This window comes from Planococcus citri, chromosome 5, assembly GCF_950023065.1.
Source record: "Planococcus citri chromosome 5, ihPlaCitr1.1, whole genome shotgun sequence".
Lineage (NCBI taxonomy): Eukaryota > Metazoa > Arthropoda > Insecta > Hemiptera > Pseudococcidae > Planococcus > Planococcus citri.
In genome coordinates, this window is record NC_088681.1 from 28,454,668 (window position 1) to 28,473,844 (window position 19,177).

The 19,177-nt window shown below is 36.2% G+C and overlaps 1 protein-coding gene across 3 annotated transcripts in view; it reads left to right on the top strand.

Moving 5' to 3' along the window:
• pxb overlaps positions 1-19,177 on the top strand; it is a 247,864-nt gene that overhangs the window by 109,245 nt on the left and 119,442 nt on the right. The window contains exons 1-2 of one of the 3 annotated variants that reach the window (XM_065365570.1): positions 8,273-8,953; positions 9,057-9,105. The exons of the other annotated variants lie outside the window; for them this stretch is intronic. The gene's annotated coding sequence lies outside the window, so the exon portion shown is untranslated. Of the gene's footprint in view, positions 1-8,272; positions 8,954-9,056; positions 9,106-19,177 lie in introns of those variants that run through there. 3 annotated transcript variants of the gene reach the window in all.

Sequence of the window (19,177 nt, forward strand, 5' to 3'; positions counted from 1 at the left end):
ACATATGGATCTATATGGTGAACTAAACCATACTATACGTATGTGTTTCGAAATCCCTACGTTGAAAGAGTAGTTATAGGGTTGTGAAATGCTAACTCTAAGTAATGCAGCTTCTCTCTGGTCAACGTCACTGGACCATGAAGAAATCCGTACTGGGGTTTTGGGTGTGATTGTCGTTGTCTGCGAAAGGGATTGAATTATCGCATCTTTTGGTCATTTTAACCCCTGCAAATTGTGCATGATCGATGGATATTTGACGTGCAGGGAGGATCACGTGTTCGGCGAATTTTCACTGTTTCTGTGATTCTGGCACCAAGTGTTCGTAATGTTCGAAATTCGATCGAGCATTCGATAATTATTGAGAGGTATGTAAGTGGACATGAGTTCCCCCCCCCCTCCAATATCAGCCATTTCAGGAGTTGAGAGTGCTACATCAAAAAACTAAGTTGATATTTTTTTGAACTCTGCGACTGAAACTTTTTTTTGTAATGATCGCTGAAATAATTTTTGGATTTGAACCGGAACAAAAAGATTTTTAAAATTGTTTCAAAATCGATTGAAAATGGTCACAAAGATGATAAATCCGATTTTATAGGTGCTGAATGTCATTTTCAACCTATTTATACAGCGTTTTTTAAAATTTTTTTTAATTTTAAACTGGAGATTCATGGGAAATATGGGAAATCTGCTGGATGCTCCAGAACGGTTCGAAACCATTACCAATAGATTGATTCGGGAGGTTGTAAATTAACTGCAAATCAAATTTCATTTTTCTAGGACAGGTAAAATTTGAATGTTTCCTCATTTTTGGTCCAAAATTTTCAAAAATTCGTAAAAGTCTAAAAATTGAATTTCAGATCTGCAATTTTTGAATTTTTGGTGGTGAGTATTTCAAGGTCCCAGGATGTCTACCAGGTCGCGAAAGTCTCGAAAAAGTTGCGATTTCGAAAATAGGTTGAAAAACTGGTGAAAAAGTCGCGATTTTTACCATCACCAAAAAGTCGCTAAAAATCGTTCCAAAATATTCAATTTTCTTATTGAAGTACAAATACTTCCCATTAATAGCTAATTTTCATTTCATTGAATTATAAATGAAGTTTTTTAATGTCACATGGGAACTATTGAAAGTTGGCCAAAAACTCCCTTAAAAAAGTGTATGTTTTTTTTTATTTTTGTTAAAAAATGAGAGGGTACTGAAAAAAAAGATCGCGAAAATTTTCAATTTTTGAATACCAAATGTGGGTAGACACCCTGGGTTCTATTTCGATTCCCCTTTTGTACCGTTTGAGATACTCCCCTTGGAAGGGGAAGAAGAAGTAGGTGTACTTAAGATGTTCAAAATTTTGAAAAATAGGTACAGTGCATTTTTTGAATATTCTGAATTTTATATCTACTCATCTATACTGGCACATATTTTGTGTTTTTCGGTCGAATGGTCAGTTTGGAACCTCCTTCTTGGGGCCCATTCTGTGTTTTGGGGTCAAATTGTGATCGAAAATGAAATTAGTGTCCTCAAAATCCTTGATCACTGAAGTTTTGACTTTTTACATACAAAACTCTGTGGTTTGCTGGCTAAATTTTTTATGTGGACTACCGGAAAGGGGGAGATTGCCAAATTCTGATAAAAATATCTAAAAGTTTCAAAATTGAAGTGAAAAAACGATTATTACTAATTCGAATACCTTTAGTTGAAGTGCTATTGGTTCACTTTTCGATCCAACCTTTCTGTACCCCTCCTTTCTTACTACAGTGAAGCAACTGTGGTGATATTCTGAAAATGACATGTAAACATGTCGTTTGTGAGTTTTTCAAGGGTATACTGAATTAGTAGTTCCACTCATTTTTTTCCATGCACGACTGACCATTGTGTGCTTCCCCCCCCCCACCAATCTAATTTTTAAAAAACCTCAAGAACATGATGTGACATGTCGTTTTCTAATGATTTGAGGGCATTGAGTTTGAATATCTGTTCATTTTTTGGATACGACCCATAGTTTAATTTTTAATTTCCGGATTTTACTATAATTATGGTGTTGTGGAAAGTGGCAAAGGGATAAAATCGGAAAATTGAACTGGAAATAGAAAATATGAAATGAGGAGCTGAATAGGAAAATGCATTCCTTGAGAAGTCCATTGTGTATCTAAACCTACATAAACATGTTTTTGATAGTTTCATTTCCAAAATTGAAGAAAACGGAGTCCCAGCTGTTATAAAGAACAAAGCAAGGTACCTTTGTCAAACTCGAATCCTCTACAGGCCAGTCAAGCACTGCGGTACCAATTGCGAATTCTTATTGCGGAAATCTTCATTCGGAAAGCCACGTTCACCGCTATGAGAAAATTTCTCGTGCAGCTATCGTTTAATCGTAACATTTCTCAGTTGATTTAACAAGCGGTGTAATTGGATAAACGTGCATTAACAATAAGAATATCCCAAGGGAAATTCATCACTTTCGCCTATTCTACCTAGCCTATAGCGTTCTGCTTTTAAAACAATATGAGTCGTATCGCGGTAACAATGACAATTACCAATGTGTCAGGTCAGATCTGCCGAGAGAAAAAAAATCACGTAAAATTTTTCGAATAACGTAGGTGTATTTTTTTTTTCAGCCAAGATCGAAGAGTCCTTTCTGAAAATGAGACAAATAAAAACTAAATTGCGAGAGTTTTGTCGGGGATAAAAATTCTTGTGTGAAATTTTTTCGCTTATCTCTTTTAAATTATAGTCGATATAGATTGGTTGGCATTCCGATCCAGCTATCGTTTATAATAGTATAAGCGAAGCTTGTAAATTGTACCATGCACGTTTATCGGATAACATACGAGTAACGAAATAGCATCAAATCTAAGGCTGAAATTTTTTTCCATTTTCTTCGCATATAGAGAAATTTTCCAGTTCAACAAAAACCAGCAGCGTTGATATGTCATCGATGGTGAAACGAAGCAGCAATTTTACAATCGTATCGAGTCTGACGAAATTTTGCCACGAGGTTTTTCGGGCTACGTTTGTTGCTTACCTACTACTTTGAAGTTTTTTTTTTTTTTTTTTTTGAATAGAAACCAGGTACAAATACTCTTGGACAACGAAATGTCATTAAAAAAATTTTTAATTTAAAACATGATCAGTCAAAATGTGCTTATGACAGAAAGTGATAACTTTATATTTTTTCGGTGAATTTCGAGAGCGGTAGGGATGAAAAAAAGTTTTCAATTGTTGAAACAATAGGAATGAAAAAAATGAATTTATCTTTTGACACAATTAATTTTTAATAATGGAAACGATTCCAACAGAGGCGTGACGTTTAATAATGAATTTCTTCGGAAACTTTTTCTTTTTCTATCTCTTCTTCGTTGTCTGTCGAGACATTAACTGCCATGCCGCTTAAAAAATATAAACAATTTGAAAGGTTTAAATGAGTATTGAAAAAAAAAGACAGACTACTCATTTTTTTGTGAGGGGAAAATATGGCTAAAAGTGACGTGAATAACCGAATGTACCTACAGTATGCCGCGTAAGTTTTGATAGTATTTTTTTGCTCAATTTTTATAGGCGGTGTGAGGGCAGGGGGGCTTAACAGACTTTGATTCTTCAAACAATAATCTCTTTCGGAGATGAAAATTTTAAACTCAGGTTCAAAGAGTTTAAAAACCAATCATTTATCACAAAAAAATTCACAGTGAGCATTTTTGATTTGAATTTCTCGAGAAAACACATTTTTGAGATATTAGGGACACCTTGTAGATAAATTTGAAGTTTTCGACTTTCACAGTATGTAAATTTCTAATATAAAATTAAGAATCATTCGAGCCGTTAGTTACCTTTTTTTAGCTAGTGAAAATTTAAAAGCTGTGGTTGGATTTACCAGACACCCTGTATTTTTCATTCGCAGTTTGGTTTCAATTGAAACGCCACCGGTAAAAAAGATGGAAAATAAGCACTGCTAAAATGACGTAGAATTTTAAACAAAAGTAAATTTATATATTTGACCAAATTGAAAATCTATAAGATAGAGGGTTGAAGGGTTCACGAAGCGCGTCGAAACGTTTTGAATTTTTTATCATCTGTCTGTCTTTTTTTTGTCCCATTATAGGGCGTATGTTTACACAGGAATCAACTCAACGAAAGAGAAATATGTGCTTTCGGATACTGTCTCGGTTAAAAGATAGTTACGCATCGATGTGATGTACCTATACCTATACGAATTCGAGTTAAACGTAAACCAATTAGTTACGATGCGACCGAGTCAAATTCGCAACACCTGAGTTATTTCGTTTATCTTTTTTGTACTTTTTTCGTTTCTGGAAGCTGGCTGCCATTCGTTGTATATGTACGTAGCACATAGGTACGGTGGCTTATCCCCAGAGAACTATCCCCGTGGTTTTAAATCTTTCAACCCCCTATACACGGCAGCGGAATAGTCACGCTTCTTTGCCGTTTAGTTTCACCGAGGCACCATTATTCTTTTGCTTTCCAAAAGATATGGTGCACGTTGAACACGACTTTTTCCTTCTTTTTTCCGGAGTAAAGAATTTATACAATTACCGCGCCAATCCGTATCCAATTGATACTATTTGGTTTGTTTCATCAGTATTAAGGAAACAGCAGCAGCCGTTCTAAGGCGTCTTTTTCCTCCTCATCCTACCCCTGCTTCTATCATCGTCGCTGTCTCACTACTTCTATATTTCTTTTTCCTTATGCTCATTCGATACCGAATAAAATTTTCGAACCGAGGATTACGCCGTACACCTTTTCACCTCCTTCACAGTGCTCTCGCAAATTCCACCAGTGTTGGCTTTTTTTTTCTAATACCTTTTTGCGGAACTCGAACTCGCGCTTCGTACAACTATTCGAAGGTAATCGATCATAAAAATACGACGCCAATATGAGCTAATTTATACCATCGCATCGGTATTTTTATATTCTCTCTTCGGCCAATATTTTCGCCATTATACGTAATCTATATCTATACATAACCACGATATTTCAATGAATATCGCACCGTGTTTTCTTTTCCAACCAGTCGGAAGGTTGTGCGGATTTTTTTTCTGTCGGTTTCCATCCCTTATAACCTCTTCTTCTTATAAAGCGTAGTATTTATTTAGTAATTATTGAATTATTTATTACGGCTTTCTTTCTTTATTTTGGTTTTCAAAATATTCGTATTTGAGATATCGAAGTTGCGTTGAAAGGAATCTGCTGATGGCGAATGATAATTTATTAAGAAGGGTTAAAAGGGGAGGAATGAAATTCGAAAGATATTTTCATTGAGTTTTGAAAATATACTTTCATTTTTAAACCTGGATAATATGATAACTATGAAAATGAAGAAAGAGGATTCAAAATTCAATGAAAGGGTCCAAAATGTCCAAAACAGTTTTTTTTTAAGAAACTTGAAAGACAAATCAAAATTAAAAAGGTATGTATTACAATTTAAAAATTTAGTTTGCAATTTTTTTTTGTATTTTTACATGTTTATGAAATTAGGCTTTCAATATACTGGGTGAATCACAAGTTGACTAGTTCCTTCAATTGGATAAGTATGCAACCAAAGTTGCATCATTGTTTAAGTATATTATTCCGAAATCTAAAATGCTTTCCTCGGAAATTAATTGTTTTAAAAATCGTTGAAAAGTCGTCTTCTGAGGGTGTTAAAATTGGAGTGCAGAGTAAATTTCGGCTTTCCATCTCCATTTGATGAAATTTTAAAGTTTCAGAAATCTACTGGACGCTCCAGTACTTTTCAAAAAGTCGCTGGAAGGCTCCAAATCGACTTGAAATCCACCTGCAGTCGACTTGGTAGCGTATTGAAGTCTGTTTGCAGAATGAATTTTGGCTTTCCAACTCCATTTGATGAAATTTTGTGGGAATTTCAAGTTTCAAAAATCTGCTGGAGGCTCCAGAACTACTCAAAACGGTTTGAAACAGTTTCCAATCGATTTGACAGCTCAAAAATAGGGTAAATTCCAAATTTTAGCTTTCTAGGTCAATTTGGTAAAATTTTGATTTTTTCGCTCATTTTTGGCCTAAATTTGATTTTCAAAAATTCACCAAAAATCGAAAAAGACACTTGAGCACTTGAAATTTGGACAGGTGATTAATTTTTGCCTGCTCTTTCGATCTCTCTTTGTACGGTCTAAAAAATGTCGTGCAAGTCCTATGTTGGAACCCAAAATCTGCAATTTCGGCTGACTTGTAAATCAAAATGACCGCCATTTTGTTAGTAGGACCACTTTTTTTTTAGGACAAGGGCTAGCAATGTTCCTCAGAACTCTCCCTTTAAGAAAAACGTTGCCTCGGAAGATCAAGCGGGGGAGAGGGGTGCAATAGATCCTTATCTCTTCCCCCTCCCCCAGAAAGTTTCTGATCAGGAATAGAAAATTAAAAAAAAAAAAAGTTTATAGACTTCAACCTTTTTGTTAAGACAGAGACATATTTTCATTCCCTTTTTAAAAAGTATTCAACGTCTTGTTTTTTTTTGTCAGAAATTCCTGAAAATTAGCATTCCCTTTCTGCCAAAAATATTTTTGTCAAAATTTTCAAAAAATCTCGCTTTTTGACAAAAATTCCGAAAAGAGTCATTTCTTCTAAAAAAGTTACCTACCACCCACCAGTCTTCCTTTTTTTGTCAAAAACTGCTAAAAAGCTCTGCTTTCTACCAAAAAATTATCAAATGGCAAAAAATCTCATTCTTTGTCAAAAATTCTCAAAAATTGTGGTTTTTTGCAAAAAAAAACCGAAAAGTTTTACTTTTTTTTTCCGAAACTTATTCACCAGTCTGGTTTTTTTAAAGTCGAGAACTGCTAAAAAGTCCTGCTTTCTGCTAAAATTCTCCAAGTATCATTTTCTGTCAAAAATATCAATAGGTACGTCTTGTCATTTGTCAAATTTGACAAAACATCTCATTTTTTGCCAAAAATTGCCAAAAGGTATCGTTTTTCCACTAAAATGTCGTGAATTTAGTTTCTAAATTATACTTTCTGTTTTTTGGTTTATGGTTCTTTTTTTTTGTTTTTTGAAAAAATGAAAGGAAAATTTAAACGGTTTAAATGCTTAGTTGTGGAAATTTTTTTTTATTGAAATCATTGCCAGTGATTAGACAACATTTTCTTATTGTCCAGTTTCTGAATCACTCGAAAGAACACCAAGAGGGAAGGGAAGGGTTGACTTCATTGATAGTGAGTCGAACCAAGCTTCATTATTAGTGCATAGTGTAGCATTGTGCACTTTGATTCCTTTACTTCATTCTAATGATGTTCGGCCATACGAGTACGTACATAAGAGGATTCCATCCCCTATAATTTTTTTCTTCAAGATAATAAGGGTTTATTGTACCCTTGATCTTCACGATTTCGCCGCCGTTTACGTAATTTATCGACTTTTAATTTGTCGTTGACAAGTTCCTTGGCTGTAAAGGCATTTGTCGGCAAAGGTTCACCTCGACGAAAGATTTCAAAGCGCCGGCCGCGGCCCAACAATTGATAACAATAATGTCACTAATAGGAACTATTGCCAAGAGAACCAGAACAGGGTGATAGAAAAAAAAAGTAGAAAGCCACCCTTAAGCTAAGGAAATAGATTCACCGCTGCGCGTTTAATTCTCACCTTACCAATATAACCAAACCATGGTATCCTGCCGATGTGAACGATTGTGTCGGTTCGTATGTCTAGATGTGTGGTGTGTGATGTGAGCTATGAGGTGAGATACCTTTACCTCTATGAACACGCTGAATAGATATAAACCGACGTATAGAAATTGTAACCGATTCGATTTTTCTGTATTTATACGTATGTGTATCATATGCAGAGAGATTTGTGCAGTGTGTCTACAGACTCTGTCGATGATGATGGAAGAAGAAGAAAAGGAAAAGAAACCACACATTTCCGCTCAATGAACACCATTATTGTGAATGATAGCGACAAAAGTATACCTACATATCTGAGATTGTGTGTCTCTGTTCTGTCTACTCTACACGACGTTTTTATAAAGCTGGTCCACTCACGAGCTTGTATATACGTAATAAGACAAACGGTTGGCATTGTGTGTGAGGTGTATCTGTATCTGTGTAGTGTGTACCGCAAAGGACGCGTAGAGGGATTGCGGTTGATTTATACGATTTTGGCGATATCGCGTTTCACGGTGAAGATGACGAGGTCTACAATCTCGGGGGTTGGTATTGAAACTCGCCCATCGTATCTAATCGTTAGGAATTTCATTCGACTAGATGGTAGAAAAATTTCCTAGACGATAGAACAGTTTGATCCGTGAACCGAGTCAGTCCTCTAGTGCAATATGGTGATGGTTTTTGTGCGGTGTGCTTGTGTTTGGTGATACGTACATCTACATACGATACGAGTAGTGTACGACATATTACGTGTACGAGTATATTTTGTGTAATAAAAAGAAGTAATTTGCGTGTTACCACAATGTATGCGTACGGTGCTCCGCAAGGTGTGTAGGTCTGGTTGGCGACCGAAGGAGACATTTTGAGCGGACGTGATCGGAATCGGTGAAATTGGATGGACGTGGATTTTGAGTCTACCATGTCTATGTCGACGACGATGGTGGCGTTTTTCTAAATGTTTTGCTAAAATTCGCGACGATACGGGTAGAATTCAAATGCGATTCGCGCGCTCGTCTTTCGACAGTTGGTTAGGTTGTGCTGTGTGCGGTGTATGTGCTGCTCAATATGGTGTTGGAATTTTTTCCTACCATCTTATTGACGTGATACGGTTTGCAAAATAACCCCCTGTTTTACTACACGAAGGGGAAGCCTCATCGTCTTTAACCGCCTACAACGAGGTTTAAAATTTCGCTAATGCTGACAACCGACGTAGAATAAAGACACCCGTCAATGTAAATTCAATCGAACGATTTTGCCCTCGTCTCAGCCCCCGATTTTTATACATAAAAGCTGTGATACCCCCACATGTACCTCTTCATACACAATCTGTGTAAGTTTTTTTTCGTCTGTTAATGCATGTTTTTGTTTCTCGATAGAGTTAATTACTCGTGTTTCTGATTTTTAATCATTTTTTTTTGTTTTGTTTCTTGCAGGTATGTTGAAAATTGAAACCATTTGATGACGATACGCTATACATATAGAGTACGTATAAAATTAGTTTTTCCCGTTAATTAATTTTGTTCATTAATTGTAGTATCGCTTTTGGCTGTGTATAGACTTTCTCGGGGGTTAATTAAAAGCGCGCCGCTGTTACGCATTTGTCGAGACTAGACGAGCTTTTAAATTTTCAAAGTCCAAGTTCAAAGCGAACGTATCAGAAATTATGTTCGATGAAGCGAAAGTGAAACACAAACGAAAATTTTAAAAGTCATAATGAAGCTGGTATTTCGAGCATATACTTCGTCGTAAGGCTACGTCCAAAGTATTGCTTTGCGAGTTTTGTTATATCTTTTTACGTAATTTGGCTGGTGTATGCCCCTCCCTCCTCTTATCAAGAATATTCGAAGTATTTGAATTTTACCTGTATATTTTTGAAGTCATTTATTGGATGAAAAATTAATTGATGAGATATTGTGATGCCAATAAATGAAGGTCTCTGCAAAAAGTCAAATGTGTAGGGTGAAAATTTTTAAAATTGTCAGAATTTAAAAAAACGTAGGATTGATTTGTGAAACTTGGAGATTTCTTCGACCCCCCTCCCCCCAAAAAAAGATTCAGATCACTTCTATTCTATCGTTTTGTATAATTCTCAACTATACATTCCTAGTTTTATTTTAAAATTTTGAATTTTACTAAGATGACTAGAAAACATGAAAATCATGTTTAAAGGGGTTGAAAAAATTCACGTTAGTTGGGCTTTTTTCAACTTTTGACAGAAATTTTCAGAACTTGTTGTGACTTTTTCTCTAAATCCATTTGAGGGAGGGGTTGAATTTACCTTTGATGTGAATTTTTTTTATAGCTTTGGCAAGAATTTGCTCGACTTGATATGACTCCTTTTTCTCTCCCTCTGCTTCTTTCAAACAAGAGTCAGATTGAAGGCTAATATTCTTTGTAGTTTGTCTTTTTTCAAGATTTTTGAAACCAAAATTATCAGAAAACTTGAAGAGCTATTGGAGGATTAAAAAAAAATTTTGACAAAAATTTGTCCAAGTTGATAATGATTTTTCCATCCCTTTCCTCTCATCTTCTAAACAGGGGTCCGATTCAAATAGAAATTCTTCTTTTCAAAATTTTTGAATTTTTCGAAAGTGACCAGAAAACTTGAAATGGGGAACGTGTCGGAAGGAAGGAGAGGAGGAGGGAACTCACTACCCTTTTTCTACCATTTTATCAAAAATTTTAGACTCGATATGGCACCTCCTCCTCTTCTTCCCTTATGCATAAGTCTTATTACAAGTTGAGATTCCTCAACCATTTGAATTCTTTAAAAGTGATCAAAAAAATTGAGAACTTGTGGGGGTAAGGGGGTGAGAGGGAGGAACTCATTTTAATGACATTTTCTTGACAATTTTTCGCAATTAGGACTAAAATTTGCTCAACTTGATGTGATCTACCCTTCCCCTTTTTTCTGCAAACATAACATTAAATCACAGGTGGAAATTCCTTGATTTTCCAAAATTTTTGAATTTTTCTGAATAGATCAGAAACCTTGAGATTTTTTAAAAAAATTTTGACAAATTTTTGAATTTAATGGTTAACGCCTTCCCTGGCATCCTCCAGGCGAAATTCAGGTTACAATTGGTAATCCTGCCATTGTTCAACTTTCATTCAGATAAGTACACCTCAATTTTTTTTATGAGAAAATTTTTGAATTTTTCCAAAATGATCAAAAACTTTGAGAACTTGTATTTTTTTTCTCATAAGATTTTTGAATTTTCCCAAGATGATCAAAATACCTTGAACTGCTTCACGAAGAGGAAGGGAGATTGGAGTGATTAGTCTTTGGTAGGCAATTTTCACAATTTTGTTATTGAATTATTGAAATTACTTTTTTCTTTCAAAAAGTTTCTAATTTCAATCTATGAATACCTAGCTAATAAATTTTTCTTACTCAAAAATTTTACTTGATCTATTAAAAATTCGAATTTTACGTGCCTATTTATTTTGTATGAGCTCATTAAGAGAAAAAGTATAATGTCAGCAATCTGTGTGTAGCTTCTGAGGGATTGAATCTTATGTATTTTTTGTGAGGTAAACGATCAAAACTTCGTGAAATCAGCCAGGTTCGTATTTCTTGAAAAATTGCATCAGAATTGATGAGAATCTAAAAATTGTTAGGGTTTCTCCTCTTTACGGTATTTCAAAATTAAGACATGAAAAATTCGAGAAAAAAATTACTAGTCTCATTTTTTTCAATAACGCGTAACTTTATGATGCTATGGTCTTTTAGATATATTAATTTTCACCCTTCGCAGTTTCGTACGAGTATATGGTACGAGAAGAAATTCAATTTTGCACCTTTTCACGTCATCTAATCCACAAACGACTCCCTCACATGTAATTTCTTAAAGACATCTGGAAAGACAATAAAGTACAGCACGTTCGAACCCCAGTCACCTCCACGATGATCACGCATTAAAACCATCCCCTTTGCACCAATTAGCACAAAAGTTGTAATTTCAACGCACACCGCAAGCTGAGTAGGTGAATACCTGTACTGTACGTTTGGGTTGCTAATGAAAAAATTTTATGGGAATCCGCCCCTGAACATTGCAATTGCTCGATATCACGAGTTACCAATCGATTCGAAACAATTTCCATATCCATACCTAGGCAAATGGTATGGTATGGTTAGTAAAAGAGTACGTATATAGTTAAAACCGTCGGTATTACAAAACGGCGTAAAACATTCCCCCTGTCGTTTGGGCTCGCTCATAATGACAGTTTTTATTGCTCGGGACACAAAACGCGAAACATCCTACGCATACATTGCAGTATTATCTCCAACCTGCCTATTGTCTTGTTTAACGATATGAGACAATTGAGAATATTCTGAACGCGTGAGGCCAATTTTAATGAGTTGCTCGGGTTATGAACGGAGTTCAGTCATTAAAACAACTAAAATTACGTTAATGGTTTAGAATCTTGGGTATATATAGTATATAGCGTACATACAGATAGACTGTGTAGTGTGTAGAGTGTGCTGTGCACAGCCTATAATATGCTTAATGCTTATACGCGTATTTTGCCAGTATGTGGCGTGGTGGAGGAGCGGCGCAAAAAAGCTTCGCAGTCGAGTGTCGTTTTTTCCAACCATGCATGTTCACGCGATTATCGTCTATCTAAATAATTACCTTCTCTATACATAGTCGCATCTTTCTCCTAAAGTGCTTCTATGTATACGGATAGCGTGGAATCTCTCTTATAAGTACATACGAGTATGATATTCATCGCGGCCACATCGTTCCAGCGTACACAATTCGCCTATTAAAATCGCGTTTATCCCGTTATACAAACGTTCGTTCGGATCAACCAAGATCTAAGAGACTAGCACGCGCTTGAAATCACTTATAGTATTTCACAACACGTAAAGAAACGATCAGGAAGTAATTTTTTTGAAAAATTCGCCAATTTAGTATGTCTGCTAACTGCGAAGCTTTTGAATAAGAGTATAATTCGTCTCAGCTAAAATAGCTCGTTTCTAAGTGTAGGTGTAATCGACCATACACCGAAAAATATTTCACCAAAAGGCGAATTAGGTATACTTTCCTTATTACAAACAACTATCCATTTTGATCTTGGTCGAACCACAAATGCTATGTTTTCACTTGTTGCACATATGCGTTGATGGTTGCGTTGCTAGTATTCCTTTATCTAGAGATGAGATTGACTTGTGGGTACAGGGTGTCTGAAAAATGGTCCAGAAGCTTCTGATTTTTGATTTTTGTTGATGCAAAAGAGGAGGAGGTGACAGTTTTGTAGATGAATGTAGAAATCTCTTGCGTTCCTTCTCCTTTTTTTTTTTTCACCACCTAGCTATCTGACGTTGAGATACCTTCAAGATGTTCCATAATGATGGATTTAGGTCCGAATTTAGTTCTAGTTGTAGGAAAAAATTGACCCAAACTAGTTCAGTCTATCGATGCTCATTAACGAAAACATATTCTGAGAAATCCGTTTCTTTTCTTGTGTTCGCTGCCGAACATAATTCTATATTAGCGGCTAAAAATATACCATAGAGAAACATCGAACGTGAACTACAACAACAACAGCAACAAGAACGCAACCGAAAGAGAAGCAAGTAAAGAAGACGAAGAAAAAAAAATATATAAGGAAAATACTATAACCACGAAGACGCCTCTCCAAAGACAGAATATACTTACAAAACAACATGTTCTCTGTTTATCGATTGTAGTACACTATGCAGTACACACACATGCACACGTTCAGCATAGTACATGTTTAATTTACGCCACAAGCAGAGAAGGCAGGCAGCAGCGATTCATGGAACGCTACATATACATATAAAAAGGATAGTTGTATAAGAGTACAGAATGTATTTGTGTATATGGATGAGAGAAGAGCTTGCATAGCGCGCCACCAGAACCAGTTATCTCTATCGTTAGGATACCTGAGGAGCGAGCATAGCGATCATGTCTTAATTACCATATAAAACGCCAATTAAGCTATGGACATGAGGCGATTTGGAATTGGCGCGGTCAGTCGTGCCTTTGCGTGCGTCTGCAGTCTTTTTGTTGATCATCGTCATTGTTCCTGACTGCGAAAAACGTGTATTCCTAATTTCTGTTTTACCTATGGTGACTGCAGCAGGAGTCAGTGTGACTATCTGTATGTGGTACATGAGACTGAGACGAGGTCTTAATTAACGTATGCGACTCGTGTAAGGCGAAATATATCGGTAGTTTTTTGGAAGATAATGTTAGTTGATATCAGTTTCGATTACTTTGCCAATAAGTTCTTACTTTTTTGTTGCAAGTCAAGTGGGTATAGGGGTAGTTGGATCACTTTATTGTATTCATAGCAGTGATACTCTTGCTTGCATTTGTGGATGTTTTTTAGTTACATTGTATGTTAGGTTAGGGTTAGTAGTGTACCTAGATTGGAGTGTGTCAGACCAAACGTATCAACATTTTCACATAATGATTACTGATAGATTGTAAAGCTTGGTCAAGTTAGGTTGCTGTATTTAGATTTTCAAAATAAGAAAGTTGAATTGTTGTTTTGACTGCTTCAAAAACTGCAAAGTGTAAGTAATTAGTCAAGTGATTTGCAGGAATCTATCATTCTGCTGCAGTTCTGGCAGCAATACTAGTAAGAAGTACCACCTATCAGTTTATCTTGATGTGCATCTTCTGATAATCCATTTGCAGAGGGCCTATAACTAGTTTCAGTTGAATTGAAACTTTTCTTCTTTTACTAAATCTGCCCAAACATGAAGCCAGGGCTACTGATCTGTTGGGTGCTGCTGGGCCCATGATCAGAGTAAAGTACATATGTACCAACAGGAGAAATACTCATTTTTTAATAAAATCTGTGAGAAGAAGGAAACAAAGCTGATCCATCTCTGCAGAGGATCATGATCATTCTCAGCCGCAGAAACATCCTACGTGGACCTATAACCAGTCCTTTGTAGGAACAGCATTTCTTCAACAAAATCTTTAAAAACATGAAACAAGTAGGCGAAAATGAAGAAAATCCGCAGTATCAATAATTTTGAACATTTCATAAAGTCGGAGCAAAAAATGTTATGTTTCAAAAGCATGGTATCAAGTTGGGATCAATATTTGACTAGATCTGATCATGTCTGATATGGCCTTCTGGTGAGAATTCAGGTCTGGTCAGGTCATCAGACCCAATCAGGTTTTTCCCTATTGGAAATGATCATCTGATATGGTCTCAACAGATATAATTTTGATCTGACCTGATCTGATCCAATCAAATTAGATCTACAGAATGTGTCCAAATATAATCTGTTGTGATGCCATCATTATTTGGGGGTTACTTTGTAAGATCTGTTGATGTCAATACTTACTGTTGGAAAAGTATTGATACTGTGCATTGATACATACCTATTGCTATCAGAAAATATTAATAAAGTTTAAAGTATCAACATCACTAAATTATGAACATTCCACGAACTAAGTATTAACAAGCAGAATATGTCGCAAAAAAAAAATGTTGCTAAAAAAGTGTTGCAGAGAAAATGTCGCAGAGAAAATGTCGCAGAGAAAATGTCGCAGAGAAAATGTCGCAAAGAAAATGTCGCAAAGAAAATGTCGCAAAGAAAATGTCGCAAAGATAATGTCGCAAAGATAATGTCGCAAAGAAAATGTCGCAAAGAAAATGTCGCAAAGAAAATGTCGCAAAGAAAATGTCGCAAAGAAAATGTCGCAAAGAAAATGTCGCAAAGAAAATGTCGCAAAGAAAATGTCGCAAAGATAATGTCGCAAAGATAATGTCGCAAAGAAAATGTCGCAAAGAAAATGTCGCAAAGAAAATGTCGCAAAGAAAATGTCGCAAAGAAAATGTCGCAAAGAAAATAACGCGAATAAAGGTCGCGAAAAGTCGCGATTTTTGATAGACACCCTGATTGAAATATCCAAATCTATGCGATCATGAAATAAACTAGGTAGAAACTAAAGGGATTCATCTGTTAGGCCCATAACCATTTCCAGCTATCCTGCCATTCTTTTTTCATTTGATGTTTTAAACTAGGAGTCATTTTTCAGCACGATGGTAATGTGTAAATGGAAATCCGAATGGATAAACCGAATAGTACAAGTAGCAATGATCTGACGTGATCCGAATTAAAAATAGACTGTAGGACTCGAATGAGAAGGATAAAATTCAAATGACTATGGTTTTCAATTAAGCGATCACCAGCTGACAGAGTTCCCTGGGCTAAAAATTGGTAAAAGGGTTTTTAATTTTATCGAGTTTCACTTCTCGTTTAAAAAATACTCTACTTCGAATGTGTATTAGTGTATGAGGCAGCAAACAGACCGAAGATATACGCGGATAAAATTATAGCGACTAAATCGATGCATATTATAATAGTAAGTTCTTTATATTAAATAGGTTGACCATCTTTGACCTAAACCAAACGCTTCGCGAGTATTATCCTCTTCCAGCCTATGTATTAGTATTATAAAAATTCATCGTTATTATAAGTCCAAGCTATATAACTCGGAACACGCAGCTGTTACATCGAGCTAGGCAGACACGCTTCTAATTAAGACACTATACCTCTTACCCGATGGACTCCACAAACAAGACTCGATTTCTTTGGACGCGTAATTGGGTTGTAATTTTGTACAGGTACAATTTTGTAATTTAAACCGAACACTCATTTTTATTCGGTCGTGGTAAATAATTCGTCGTTAGGTTGGTGCTGCTTCTTTAACGATGTTAAAATATCGCATTATAAGACAAGTTCCTAATAAAGCGATCAATTTGGATGTCGTTTATTTTTTAAAGGCGACTAAATCAATGACATGTACAAGGCAACGAATTGTTACCTAGATACACGTATGTGTATGCTAACTCTATATATAAGCTGGAGTATACCTAGGCAGGGTACACAGGTAAATTGAAATAAATTAAGCACCAGAATAGAATTATATGTAGTGTAAGCCTTACCTATACTATACATATAGAATACACATAAAACCAGCTGCGTCGTTAAAGCGTAGATTTATCGTTTGTTTTAGTAATTTATGTCGTTTAAAAAAGTGAATAATTTCATCAACCTGTACCGGTTATAGATACGATAGTAAATTAATGAACTAATTAAAATGCTGGCGCGCGGTTCTCCGTCTCTCTCACTCTTCATTTCTTTCTTGACCAGTGACCATAATATACGTATGAATGGCTAATAGAGAAACCTTCACGAGAGTTTAATTTTTATGAATGAGACTCATATATGGCGGATTCCATTAAAGAAACGATTTGAAATTTTTTTCCGCTCAGTCGTATACGTTTCAAAGTTGATTCGAGTAGGTAAATTTCATTTTTATACGATCAAATCAGCATTATTAGCTCACTTGTCTGTATTTTATACTCACTTTAAAAGAACAAGTTACTTTGGATAATATTCTAACCTGTGCGCGAAGAATAGATAGAAATAAAGGATACTGTACGCGCGATGCTAGTTGAAAAAAACCGGCCATAATTTGTACGATTATTAAGATGTTACGGCGAACTAATTCGAACCGGCTATGCGGTTAGAAAAATTATATAGGCGCGGTCGTGTAATAAATAAATAACCGAACGAAGATGAATTCGGGATTCCATGTTTGAAACAATGGCCGACCCCCGAATTATGGTCGATTTTTATCATTTCCACATCGATATAGCCGCGCGTACTGTAGCTATCTTATTTATCTTCTATGGTTTTGCTAACTATCAAAGCGAGAATAACACCACCACCAGCTGCAAGAGACCCACAATATACAGGAGGAAATTCGTGATGGGTTGGGTTGAGTCGAGTTGTGTGCAACCGGTTACCTTCCTGGTGTAAAAGAGCTGACTATGAGCCGGGGTGCCATCGTAGCTACTGCTGGAAGGATTTGAAACTGAACTAGAGCCAGAGATGTGGACTGTGTTAAATGATGTAAATTTAAAGTACATATGTATTTCCTTTTAAAGTTCTGCGAGCCTGGCTATTGATTTTTTTCCAAATTTTTGTGTTTTTTATGGCCTTCTGTCAATTCAATTTCTAATCTACTTCGATCTGTTTGCAAAAAAAACACACGTGTTGAATGATCAGTGCACAACAGACTCCCACATGTGTGTGCCAATCTCCAATTAGGTATTAAAAAGAAACTCGTATCGGCCAAATTCAATTTGAACCATCACCTTGGTTTGGCCGATTAAGTATACATGGGCAAAATGAAGAAGCCCTTTATTATACGCGCCGAAGAAATTACCCACATTCTAACATTGATAAATTCTTGTCCAGTGCCGGCATCGTTGTAGACGATGTAATTGAAGAACTCCGCAACCAGGCACACAGTGACTAGGTCAATCGAGCAAAGATGTCAGAAACATGGTGATGGATTCTGTAAATGTCATTGAAATACCTTGTTCTGCGTCTCTCTATCAGCATATAGAATTAATTCCGCCATCGTCAGAAAATAATCTACGTATATAGTACCGACGACGATAGATTGGCCGGCTATATAAAAGTATGCCATTAATTTCCTCGCGTATACAGTCTTTATGGAAAAAAAGACCTATACCTAAGCTAACCTCCGCATAACGAACCGATTTCCTTAGCCGATGACAACTGCCATAAATTTCCCATTACACAATTCTCGCGCCAGCCACGTTGCAAAGCACAACGGTGAATAAATCTACTCGATCCGTTATTCATCTGAAATATGCCTAAAAAAAAAGAGAAAAATGCGTTTATTTCAAAAAGGCGTGTAGTTCATTAAATCTTGTATTTTGTACGAGCGATTGGCATATATATATATCTACGTAGGGTAATATAAATAAATAAAACAATACGGTGTAACTTGAGGAGGCGTATAGTCGATCATTTTTACTGGGTCAAAATTAATCATAATGGAGAAAATTTTTCACGCCTGGGAAAGGAAACGCTTGAGATAGAAAAGGTATGTACATCGCTCGTCGACCTCTTTGCTAAATTGTCAGGACACGACGTTTAAAAATTTATTCGTGAAAATTTAGCAGCCAGCATTAAGTAAAACGGCACGAAGACTTCTAACATGATGCTGCCACTTCCATTAATTACATTTTCACTGCGGTTAAACGCATTCGCCAAAAAGAGAGAATCCTGTAGATATTTCGTATATACCGAAATGGATGCTGGATGCGGCTGCTGCTGCCGAAATTTCGGCAGCGCTTAAAAAGACCATGATTAATATGCGGACAAGTTTCTGGCCCGGTTCCCAAAATTGAAAATACTTCGTTTGGCTTCCAACATCGCCTTCGGACCGATATCTCATCGGAGGCCGGCTGCGTATGAAATCTCTTATACCCAAAAACTGCCGTCACTTTCAGTTTTAAAATACTGTACCACCTCCATCGGAGTACATCCTCATGCCGGTTCGAAATACCGACAAGGCGTTAATTTCCTCTTCTCTTTTGCCCTGCCTCTATGTTGGCTTTTCGTGTACACTTTTAAGCGTCTCGCAAATCTTACATAAGCTGCAATTTGGCCATATGGTTGTATCGAGCTGAATCGTTGAGTGTTTTTGCAGAGTACGATTTATTTCAGTCGTTA